Source organism: Lolium rigidum, chromosome 4 (assembly GCF_022539505.1).
Source record: "Lolium rigidum isolate FL_2022 chromosome 4, APGP_CSIRO_Lrig_0.1, whole genome shotgun sequence".
Lineage (NCBI taxonomy): Eukaryota > Viridiplantae > Streptophyta > Magnoliopsida > Poales > Poaceae > Lolium > Lolium rigidum.
This window is the reverse complement of record NC_061511.1, coordinates 236407211-236420015: the sequence shown is the minus strand read 5'-3', so window position 1 is coordinate 236420015 and position 12805 is coordinate 236407211.

Here is a 12805-nt window from a genome sequence, read left to right as displayed (position 1 = left end):
ATATCTACCTCATAATAGATTGGCAATTGTCCTAGGACAAGAGGTATTAGGAATATTTCCCGGTGGTAGTTTGTAAATAAACGTAAGATCATATTTACAATAAATAAAACATATGGTAAAGATAAGAGTTAACCATCATGCAAAGAGAGTTTCTTGATAGTTTCAATTAGTCATACCAACATGCAAAGCAATTAATAGCATTCATACCAACATATGCAAAGCAATTAATAGAATGACTTGAAGCACATGGTTTCCCAAAATGATATTGAGGAACACATTGTGAAAAACCATGCCAAGAAAAGTTTCACAAATAAGATCCACAAATATATTAGCAATGAAGCCGTTTAAGAAAATTGGAACTTGTTTGAGCAAACATGCCATATAGGAGAGAGATAATTTACAATATCAATTCTATGTGACACAACCTCAAATGTTCATATTTTCTAGGCTTGTAATATGCACAAAGCTTATTACTCCCCCATAATGTGATAAGAAATTTATTTTCACAAGAGGCAAATAAGATCCAACTAGAGATATTAAGACATTAAAATTTATATTTCTCATGAAGATGACATACCACATAGAGACTAGATAATCTTGCAATATCAATTCTAAGTGATATTCCTCATGTACACACATTGTTAGGATTGTGAAATTACCAAATGCATATCATTCCCCCAAAATGTGATAGTCCATTAATCTCTCATAAGAGCCATATAAGTTACAAAAAGATGCAAAGAGGCTCCAACACAAACACAAATACATGGTGTGCAACCCAACATACACAGATTTGATTTCTCAAGAAAAGCAAGTAGGAAGCACAACATATATAAACATATATGTTAGGAACAGAACTAACACATGCAAAGGGGCGAGTAACTTTCAATATAAATGAGTTGAGCACATGTTACCGCAAGAAGGAACATTGGATATATGATAGAAGCAAGATAACCAAAAGACTTGGCTTGATATAATATACATGATGAAGATCCCTTAATTCTTCATGATGTAGTCAAGTCTGCAATGCCCTCCAACAAGCACCTATTGATCAAGTTTTGGATTGTTGGTCCCCAACTAAGTTGGGTCCTAAGAGGTTAGTCACAATAGGCTTGGCAACCCAAATGGTTCTTTTCTTGACACCACTTCGAGCACCAACATATTTGGCAAACGCATTGCCACCCTCATCCTTACGAAGAGAATAAACATCATCAATGGTGATAGAGTTGGATGAGGTACCAATAGTGCAAAAGGAGGAGATGTGGCCCTTCTCACGGCATATGTAGCAAGTTCTTTTCTTCTCCTTCCTCTCACTAGATTTCTCTACAATGGGAGCATTGGCTTGATTCTTCTTGGGAAGTGGTCTTTCTTCAACTTGAGGTTGAATATGAGTTTGAGCTTGAGGCCGCTTCCCTTTTTGCTTCTTATTCATAGGGCAAGATCTAACATGGTGCCCTTCAATATTGCACTTGAAGCAAACAATCTTGACCGGGTCTTTGACTTGTACTTGGCCCTTCTTATTCTTGTTGTTCTTGGACTTGTTCTTGTTGTTGGATTTGAATCCAAGTCCAGTCTTGTCACTGAGGGATTGTTGCAGACACAACATCGTGTCAAGTTTGCATTTCCCTTCATGAATTTTTACCAAGTCGTTCTTCAAACAAATGATTTGGGCCTTGAGCTCTTTGATTTCCTCTACATGATTAGTAACAACACAAGTTCTAGAGGAAGTAGAACCTTCATTATTAGAGCAACAAGGAAAGGAAGATAATTCATCACAAGATTTAGCAATATTATGAGTGGATGAATTACTAGGACTAGCACATGGCAATATAGCATTCTGAGTACTAGTGCTAGTATCCACATGAGGCTCACAAGGTGTTCCCTTTGATATGATAGCCTCATGAGCTAACTTTAACCTATCATGGGAGGCTAGAAGATCCTCATGGGAGCTAGAAAGCTTTCCATGATTTTCTTCCAATTTCCCATAATTGCTAGTTAGCAATTCAAGTTGAGCCCTTAGCTCAACATTCTCCTTCAAGATAGATGCTTCACAAGAAGTAGAGTTAGTAGCACAAGCATCATCACAAGAAATATCAAGAAGAGAGGATAACATAGCATGCTCTTTTAAATATGAAGCTTATAGTTGCTCATGTGACTTGGTGAGGATAGAGTGTTCACTCTCCAAGGCCTTGTGGGCCTTGACTAGATCATCTAGATCCTTAACAAGTTTATCATGACCAAGACCAACTTTGGACTTTTCATTTTTAAGCATTTTTAATTGAGCTTTAGCATGGTCTCTTTCCTTAGTGAGTTTAGAAAATATTTCATTTTGAGACACCTCAAGGGTTTCAAGTTTCTCCTCAAGAGAGGCTATGGTCTCTTGTTCTTCTTCAAGATCATTCTTTAGGGATGGTACATCATTGGCATACTCTCGTTCAAGAGCACCTATTTTATCAATGGTGTTCTCATGCATCCAAATAAGTTTTTGGATCTCAATAGCGGTAGTCAAGATTTCAAAGAAGTGAGAGCTAGCAATTTTATCTTTGCAAAGAACCTTGAATACATTCTTACCCTTATCGCGTAGAGAGACAACTCAATCATCTTCTTCATACTCATCCTCATCCATATCACCACGAGAAATATTAGGTTCCATGGTGGGAGATACCGTGGAACCCTTGGCCATAAGGCATATATGAGAACCGTGAGATAAAGATGAGGACTTACTTGAGGCACCTTTCAAGATCTTGTCTTGACCAATAGAATACTTGGTTTCCTCTACATTGTTAGTCACACAACAACTAGAGGAAATCGAAGCATTTTTATCATGGCCACAAGACAAAGTAAGCATATCATCATGAGATTTATTAAAGCAACTTACACATGATATGCAAGGACTATCAACACAAGAATGTAGATGATATATAGTTCTAGATGTGTTTACGTCCAAAGATGAAGCATTGCAATGAGATAGAGATGAAGAATCATCAATAGTAAGCTCAATATGAACATTGCAATTTCCATCACCACTCACCATATCATTACCTTGTGTCTTGCAACACATTTGTGAAGTGGATGAAGATGAGAACTCATCACGGCCAGAAGTGGAAGTAATACAATCATCCTCAATAATATTGGACAAATCATATTTATCTTGAAGCTTTGTCCATAATTCATGAGCGCTCCCAAAAGGCATGATTGATGAAGTAACTACATTCCTCACAACAATGGAAAACACATTAGAAGCAAGAGCATCGAGGCAAGAGTTTTTCTTCTCCTTATAAGATAAATTTTGCGGATCCTTTGGAGAAGAAAAACCCATGTCGAATTCGCTCCATGTCCGGGGAAATACCCCGCAAAATATTAAGCACATAAATTTTCCATAGATCATAATTTGTGCCATCAAATATAAACAAGTCATTGTGCGCTAAACCTCTAACCGACATCTTTACTCTCAAGGAGGTGAAGCCTACGAATCAGAGACCTTGCTTTGATACCAATTGAAAGGACACGGATGTAGCCTAGATGGGGTGAATAGGCGGTTTAAAATTTTACGAGATGGGCTTAACAAATTCGGAATAAAACTGGAGTTTACTTTGTCAAGCCCAAAGCCTATATATTATGGTTCACCTATGTGCAGCAACAACTTATGCTAAGCAATACAAGCAACTATGTGATAGCAAGATATATAAATTCAAGCACGATGGCTATCACAAAGTAAAGTGCATAAGTAAAGAGCTCGGGTATAGAGATAACCGAGGCACGCGAGAGACGATGATTTATCCCGAAGTTCACACTCTTGCGAGTGCTAATCTCCGTTGGAGAGGTGCGGTGGCTTAGTGCTCCCGAACGCCACAAATGGCCTCACCTTGAGGTGTGGTTGCTCGATGCACACCAACGCCACAAAGGCCTCACCCCAAGATGCGGTAGTCACACCACACAGCGAGCGCCACGAAGGCGCCTCACCTTATTCTCCGGTGACCCTCGCCACAAAGGCCTAGGTCACGGTTCCACTAAGGGATTTCCATCGAGGCGGAAACCGGGCCTTACACAAAGCTTGGGGGACGCATCTACAACTTAATTAGAGGCTCCCAAGAAATCGCCACAAAGGCCTCAAATCCGTCTAGGGTTCCAAGAACTCAAGAGTAACAACTTTCTTGCTTTCACTTCCACGAATCACCGTGGAGAACTCAAACCGATGCACCAAATGCAATGGCAGGAACACCACAAAGATGCTCAAGTACTTCTCACTCAAACTCTAACAAAGATATAAAAGCTATTGGGGGAATAAGAGATGAAGAACAAATAGGAGGAGAAACACCAAATTTCTCCAAGATCTAGATCTAGTGGATTCCCCTCACAAAGAGAGGGATTTGATTGGTGAAGATGTAGATCTAGATCTCCTATATCTTTCTCTCAAATATATGCAAGATTCATGGGAGGGAGAGGGAAATAGCAAGCTCAAAGAAGGTCAACAATGGGGGCAAAAACGAGCTCTAATGGATGAGAAACATTGGGTAATAATACCCCCTTAAATAGGGCAAGAGAAATCTGCCCTATTATGCATAAAACTCGTCAAAACCGGAACTTCCGGTCATTTGGGGCGGTACTTCTGCCCCCCGGTAGTACCGGCCAACTTCCGGGTGAAGTAGGGCGCCCCCGGGATGCCCCCGGTATGATTTCTGCATGCAGAATCTGCATTTCCGGAAGTTCACCGGAAGTAGGGCGGAAGTACCGGCCACCGGAACTTCCGGCCAAAAAACTGCTTCACGGAAATTTGAAGAACTTTTGCATCCGGACTCCGATTTTGATGATCTTGGGCTCGTTTTGAAGCTAGTAACAATCTCTACAAGATCATGCAGGGAACCATAATATTCCAGTAAGGTAGGATATAAATAAAATTATGAAAGGTTTGACCTATCTAAAAAACACATACCGGTAAAACCAACAATCTCGAAAATGCAACAAGTTGTCCGTGCAAAAACCATTCCTGATGAACTAGAGCTTGTCATGAGAATAAGCACAAGCTGTAAAACATGACATGGATAAGATTCAAATAACAACCAATAAAGATGATGCAAGGATGCAAGGGTTTGAGCTCTCCGAAGGATACGATCGAGTTACTCACTCGAGAGCCCTCTTGATTTTACGTCAACTCAACTATAAAGGGTCTCCAACTACACCATGATACCGGTAAGAAAGGAACCCTATCAAGATAAAACCTTAACCTTGTGCGTTCCTCTTGAGCTGGATGATGACGATCTTGACCGCAACAAGATGGAACGCCTTTCTTGATTGTGCTTGCTTGACGAAGTCTTGTGGATTGCTCCCCCATATTCCACCATGGGAGAGCTTCTTCTTTGGTGCATATCTACATATCCATGATCACCATATGGATGGAAAGCTTCAAGCATATGATCTCTTTGAGTTGGATCATCTTGAACTTGCACTTCATTTCTTCATTATTCATCGTTGATGTATTGAAGTTAAACTTGAGGGATCACTTCATCTTCATCTTCAAGACATACTTGACACTTGATCTTCTTTATTTGCTTCTTATTGCAATCTTGAAGCCAACATATGGTTCAAGCATTGCCTATGGAAAAGTCCTACAAATATAACTCAATGCAAACATTAGTCCATATGGATTGTCATTAATTACCAAAACCACACATGGGGGCTCCATGCACTTTCAAGTATGGATGCCATGATGATAAAAGATATACCTTAAGTATCGGCATCAAGATCATCGATTTGAAGTCATATATGTGATATGATCAAGAAGAAGAAATGTAGATGGAGTTCTTACGTGGAACTCAATATTAGCCATGCTATAGCTTATGTGATAAGCAATGAATGATCAATATCTTGAGTGCTTGTTTCCAAGTGAAGAATTCGAGATATGGCTCTAAGTCGGTGTCATGATAGTCTAATAAGTTGAGCTATGGTTGAATAAGATTTATATCATGCAAATAAATGAAGAGTTTTTATACACCTCAAGATAGTATGATAGAGCATGAGAAGATACAAGGTTGACCAATACAAAGAGCGAAGAATAGATTCAAGTTTGGTCAACACATGAAGCATGAAGAATGTGCCACGTGAAGTCATGTGGTATGGTAAGCCTTGTCAATTATGCTTCATTAACTAACCCATCATATATGTGCCCTTGTGTTGTCTATGTGGGTTAAGTATCTTTCCATGGGCATGCATCAAAAGTGAGATCTCATATATCCCATGAGAGGATGACATCAAGTGGTGATCGTCATCAAGCTTGAGTTGCGCAAGTTCAAGTTGAGCATCTCAAGAGTATCTTATGCTTGAACCTTGCCGTCCATTTGGTGATAATGGAAATGTGAATATGTGCAACAATGGAGCTATCCCATCATGGTGTATGGGGGAGCATTTGAGAGTCTACACGAAGCAACAATGATCAAGTAAGGCATTCCGGCTTAAGTGGAACTTGAAGAGTTATCATAAAGATCAAAAGGGATGCACAAGGCAAAGGTATGGCCTTGCTATGTTTTCCTTTGACCGGTCTCAAGGTGGTTTTTGAGAGACCGGGTTATAGGATAGATAGCCGCACTATCAAGAGGGGCTTTCGGTTGGGTAACTTGATCACATCGTCTTAGGGAGCTCAATCCTTTGCATGATTTGCATTCCATAAATCATGTTGCTTCTTAGTTTTCTCTATGTGAGGTTCTTGAGATTATTGCTAGATTTAGAACAAGCCCAAGTTCATCGAAAACGGAATTTGTATGCATCTTCTATTGCGCTTTCATGTTTGGAGGTTTTACCGGTTTGATGTTTTATAGATAGGCCAAACCTTTTATATTATATTTCTTACTCTTTGGTTGGACTATGATGTTTATATGCATAATTTTGTAGAGCTCGTTGTCGTGATTCCAACGAGCCCAAGATCATCGAAATCGTAGTCCGGATGCAAAAGTAATAGTGTTTTCGGTGTGTGGCTCGGCAGGCCGAGTGTTGCTGCCGGGCAGCTCGGTACCTGGCCCAGCATGCCGAGTGCTGCTACTGGGTAGGTCGGCAGCCAGCTTAGCAGGGCCGGGTCCAATGCCGGGTTGGCTCGTTTTTGGCCCAAACGGTCATATTTGTTAGGGGCTATAAAGGGGGCTTCTTCCCCAGTGTTCTTAAGGTTCTTAGACACGTTTTTGACCACCATTGTTGAACCTCTTGAGCTTGCTTCATCTTCCTTCCCTCCTATGATTCTTGCATATTCTTGAAGGATTTGAAAGAGGAGATCTAGATCTACAACATCATCCAATCCATTCCTCCTCTAAGTGAGGGGATCTCTTGGGATCTAGATCTTGGAGTCATTTGTTGATTTTCTCCTTGATTCTTCCTCTCTAATCTCATCCTAGCATTTGTTGCTTTGGTGGGATTTGAATGTGAAGGATTCGAACACCTCTAGTGTTCTTGCTTTGCATTATTGCATAGTGTTGAGATCTCCACCATGATTAGTTCGAGTGAGAGACAGTGAACTTGTTACTCTTGGAGGGTGAGCTCCTAGTTGGCTTGGTTGGTGTCCCGGTGACCTCTTCGTGAAAGATTGTGAAGGGGCACGGGCTTCTCCATCGTTGAGCCTGTGAAGTGGTTGTGGAGCTTGCCATCTCCGGAGTGGAGGAAAAGCTAGCCATTAGGAAAGGGCTATTCCTTCGTGGGATAGGCTCGGACAATAGGATGAGCCTTCGTGGCGTTGGGAAATTCTTCGTGGGATCCCCACCCCTCCAAACGTGATGTACCTTCTTGCAAAGGAAGGGAACACAAGAATATATCTTTGTCTCTGCATGCCTCGGTTATTTCTATACCCGAGTTTACTTTCCTTGTGATAGCCATCATGCTTGAAGTACATATATCTTTCTATCACTTGTGCTACATATATCTTGTGCCTATCTTGCTTAGCTCTAGTTGTTGTTGTTGCAGTTAGGTGAGCCTAGCATATTTAGGATTTGTGCTTGTAAAATAAATGTTAGTTTAGTTCCGCATTCTTACAAGCCAAATCTGTAAGAGTTTTTAAAACGCCTATTCAACCCCTCCCCTCTAGGCGACATCTCGTCGTTTCAATTGGTATCAGAGCAAGGTCTCTCCTTGTTTAAGGCTTCACCGTCTTGAGAGTAAAGATGTCGGCTGGAAATATAGTGCACAATGACACAATTATATTTGATGGCACAAATTATGTTTTGTGGAGAAATTACTTACTTTGTAATCTTCGGACCTTGTGTCCAAATATAGAGCGATTTCTACATGTAGGTTTTTCTCCTCCGATGGATCCTCAAAATCTATCTTTAGAGGATGATAAAAATTTACATCTTTAAGCTCAAGTATCTAATGAGCATTTATCCTCCTTGAGACCAGATTTTCGTAGGTTCTTAATATATATAAAGCAAAAGTCCTCTCATGAGATGTGGATCAAGCTTAAGGAAATATTTGGTGTTTCCACTTCTCATATGGTCGGTGGTGTCTCCGAGGAGCTCTCTTCCCCTTCACATCATGAAGAGCTCCAAGTTGCTTCCACCTCCGGCCGTGATGAGTTATCATCTTCTTCCACTTCACCAACGTGTTGCAAGACACAAGGTAATGATATGGTGAGTGGTGAGGGAAATTGAAGTGTTGATATTATGCTCAATAGTGATGACTCTTCATCTCTATCCCATTGCAATGTTTCCTCTTTGGACTTAAACACATCTAGCACTGAAAATAATCTACATGCTTGTGTTGATAGTCCTTGCATATCATGTACTCCCTCCGTCCCGGGGAAGTGTCGCACCGTCATTTTTGCAGAAAGGGCCTTCATGTTTCTCCGACCAAGCCCATAGTCCTTATCGTCTTCTCTGCATCGTATCTTTGGTCAACGGCCGCTCCGCCGCTCCCCCTCACTCTGGCCACCACGGCTCGGCCGCGCCTTACTAATCCCACACGCCTCCTCCCGGTCCATCCCCCTTCCCCCCGCCTCCCCCCGAATTTCCCCGCCCCTCCTCCCAGTCCTCTCTCCCGCGCCTCCATCCACTCTCCTACCTAAATGTCTACTCTTTTCTCCCGTGATTCGGACGGCTCAGCGTACTCCGGCGATTCAGCCGCAGAAGATTGGATCCTCAGCCAAGGATTCGATTCAGAGCAGCAGGGCTCGATCTGGAGGGCATGGAGACGAGGGAGGCGATGAGGTGGTGCTACGGCCCATGGTGTTGTGTGCGACAAGGTGGACGAAGCTTCCACCTTTTTCCTCCATGTCGGGCGGCGGCGCGGCAGTGGGTGGTGGTGAGGCAGCTCGGGGACCGGCCGACACTCTTCCTCGTCGTTCCCCATATCATGCCGACTTTGAGGGCGACCACAACCACGACGTGCAGGATAGAGGACGCCGACTCCACCAACTGCCTCTTCCTCTCCTTCCGCCGCCTTCCTCCCCCGGCCGCACCCTGGCCCCAACCCGGTAAGCTTGTTCACCCACCATTCTCCCACCACTGCCACACCCTGAACTGAATTGTTGTGACTGAAGTAGCTTCTTCAGATGTATATTTCGATTCACAATCTATTTCACATAGAGTTTGGAGTAAATAACATGCAATCGAGGTGAGAATGAATGAAGAATTGCTTATCTTCCACTACTACTGGAGGACACAACTTCTCTCTCCGAATGTGATTTGATACATTGGGATACTAATTTGAGCTCTGTTTGCAACATGTTTTTAACCTTTGCAAAATGTTTCATTTAGAGCTGTTTAAATTTTCAGTAGCCCGCTATTTTCATTTTGCACACTTCGAAGGAGCTTTGTTGTATGATTCTAAGAGATTGACCAATATAACTGATAAATTTAGAGCCGTTATGCACAAATTGTACATTGTTCAGTACTAGTAGGATTTTGCAAACTAATGGCAGCACCAGCAGCATTATTCAGTAAAGGTTCAGACGTTGTGGTACTAGAGGTGTTTAAATCAGTTGCTTCTTTGAGTGTTACAATTAATTATCCGAAGCTTGGGATCTTCAGCGTTTCGTCATTCTCAAGTTTTTCAGTCAGTAATCTTTTTCTCTACTTCTCAGTGTCAGTCTCCTATTTGCTCAGTTTGATTTTCTTCAATTATATTTGTTTCAGTTACTTAGTTGTTATCTTCAGTTAAAAAAATGTGATCCTTCCAAAGATACTCATATAGTTCTGCATTTTTGGTCTTGATTCATCAAGGAAACGGAAACCAGCACCATCACAGTACATTGCCAATTATTTGTCCCTCCCAGTGGTGTTACTATTTCCATTCAAATAGACATGTCAGCTCATTATTTCTTTCTTTAACATAAGATGCATGCATTGCAGCACGAACCTGGCCACAATCTGTTGTGTCTGCGGTGTCAGTGCGACGAGCGCACCGAGCTAGTGATGTTGCTGTGGTTGCAGACGACGACAGTGATCTGCGGAGCTGTAGCTGGAGTTCAAGATGACGAGCACAGCAAGCTGTTGTGTATGTTGCGTTGGCGGCGATGAGCACAGTGAGCTGTTGATGCTGATACGGCTGTAAATGACAAGCTTCGTGTCGGCACCTAGCCGAGGAGCTGAAACTGAAGGTCAGCTGACGAGCATGGCAAGACGCTGTGTCCGAGGCATTAACGGCGACGAGCACAACGAGCTGGTGAAGCTGATGCGGCTGCAGATGATGATGACGAATTAGGAGAACTCTGATAAGTTTCTAAAATTCTTCTTCAGGTATGTTGCTATTTTGCTGCTACGGTTGCCGTGTCCGTGGGGAACTTTCCGAGGCAGTGACAGAGGCCGATGGCGAAGTAGCTTAAATTTCTTCTTCGTCCTTGTCTTGAACTTGCCCAAGTGGAGGAGCCCAGGCGGACGAGTTCATATAGGCAGCTGAGGAGAACGAGCTCGCAGACGCAGCCAAGCAGACAAGCTCACAGATGCGTGCATGCGGAAGAAGTCGCAGACGAAGCCGGAGGAGGGCCCAAAGCTGAGTCGGGCGGAGGAGCCGGCGGCGGGCAGGCTGTTGGGCGGGTGCTCCTCTGCTCCCGACCGGCCGGGGGATCCCAAGCGGCAGAGGGCACCTTCCCTCCGCGAGGGATCATACGGCGGCGGAGCTGCGGACGGCGGCGAGGGACGGCGGGGGAGGACGGACGCACGGGAGAAAGAACTTGATTTCAATTTCAGATTTGAAGGACCAAAACAGAGAAGAATATAATTTCTAGGGGGTTTTATGTAAATATTAATCCCATGATGATATGCTTGCGTCGTCTTCTTGCCATGAACAAAATGCTTCTATTTCCTCTAGTTGTTTATTATCTAACAATTCAAAGGAAATTGAACAATCTATGAGGCATGAGACTCTCATGAATGGAAATTCCAAAACATCTTCATCGTCATTCTCCGGTATGCACATGTGCCTTATGGCAAAGGGACCAAAGGTAAATCCTACCTTGAATCCAAACATATTTTCTAATAATGAGAGTGATGATGATGAACAAGATGAAGATGCTATACTCAAAGGCCATTACAATGTTAGATGCACCCTTCATGGTGATTCCATCTTGATGGACTCCCTCAATGAAAGGGATGAGTCCATTGAGGAGTTGAAATCTCATATTGAAAATGAGAAACGAAGATTCAATTTCCTAAGACAAGAGCTGAAAAATGAAAGGTTCATAACTCATGGTCTTACGCAAGAAATGGAATCTTATGTGCTTGAAAAAGAAAAATCTATTAATGATGCTTGTGCTACTAACTCTACTTCTTGTGAAGCATCTATCTTAAAGGAGAATGTTGAGCTAAGGCCGGGCTCAACTTGATTTGCTAACTAGCAATTATAGGGAATTGGAAGAAAGTCATAAAAAGCTCTTGGTCTCTCATGATGATCTCCTAATCTCGTATGATGGGTTAAAGTTAGCTCATGAGGCTAGTGTCACTAAGGTAACATCTTGTGAGCCTCATGTGGAAATTAGCACAACCTTGATGGCGTGTATTTCACACGTTCGTTGGGCAACCCCAAGAGGAAGGTATGATGCGCACAGCAGCAAGTTTTCCCTCAGAAAGAAACCAAGGTTTATCGAACCAGGAGGAGCCAAGAAGCACGTTGAAGGTTGATGGCGGCGGGATGTAGTGCGGCGCAACACCGGAGATTCCGGCGCCAACGTGGAACCCGCACAACACAACCAAGCTACTTTGCCCCAACGAAACGAGTGAGGTTGTCAATCTCACCGGCTTGCTGTAACAAAGGATTAACCGTATTGTGTGGAAGATGATTGTTTGCGAGAGAAAACAGTAAAAACAAGTATTGCGAGTAGATTGTATTTCGGTAAAGAGAATTGGACCGGGGTCCACAGTTCACTAGAGGTGTCTCTCCCATAAGACGAACGAGCATGTTGGGTGAACAAATTACAGTTGGGCAATTGACAAATAAAGAGAGCATGACAATGCACATACATATCATGATGAGTATAGTGAGATTTAATTGGGCATTACGACAAAGTACATAGACCGCCATCCAACCGCATCTATGCCTAAAAAGTCCACCTTCAGAGTTATCATCCGAACCCCTCCAGTATTAAGTTGCAAAGCAACAGACAATTGCATTAAGTATGGTGCGTAATGTAATCAACAACTACATCCTTAGACATAGCATCAATGTTTTATCCCTAGTGGCAACAGCACAACACAACCTTAGAACTTTCATCCACTGTCCCGGTGTCAATGCGAGCATGAACCCACTATCGAGCATAAGTACTCCCTCTTGGAGTTAAAAGTAAAAACTTGGCCGGAGCCTCTACTAGAAACGGAGAGCATGCAAGATCATAAACAACACA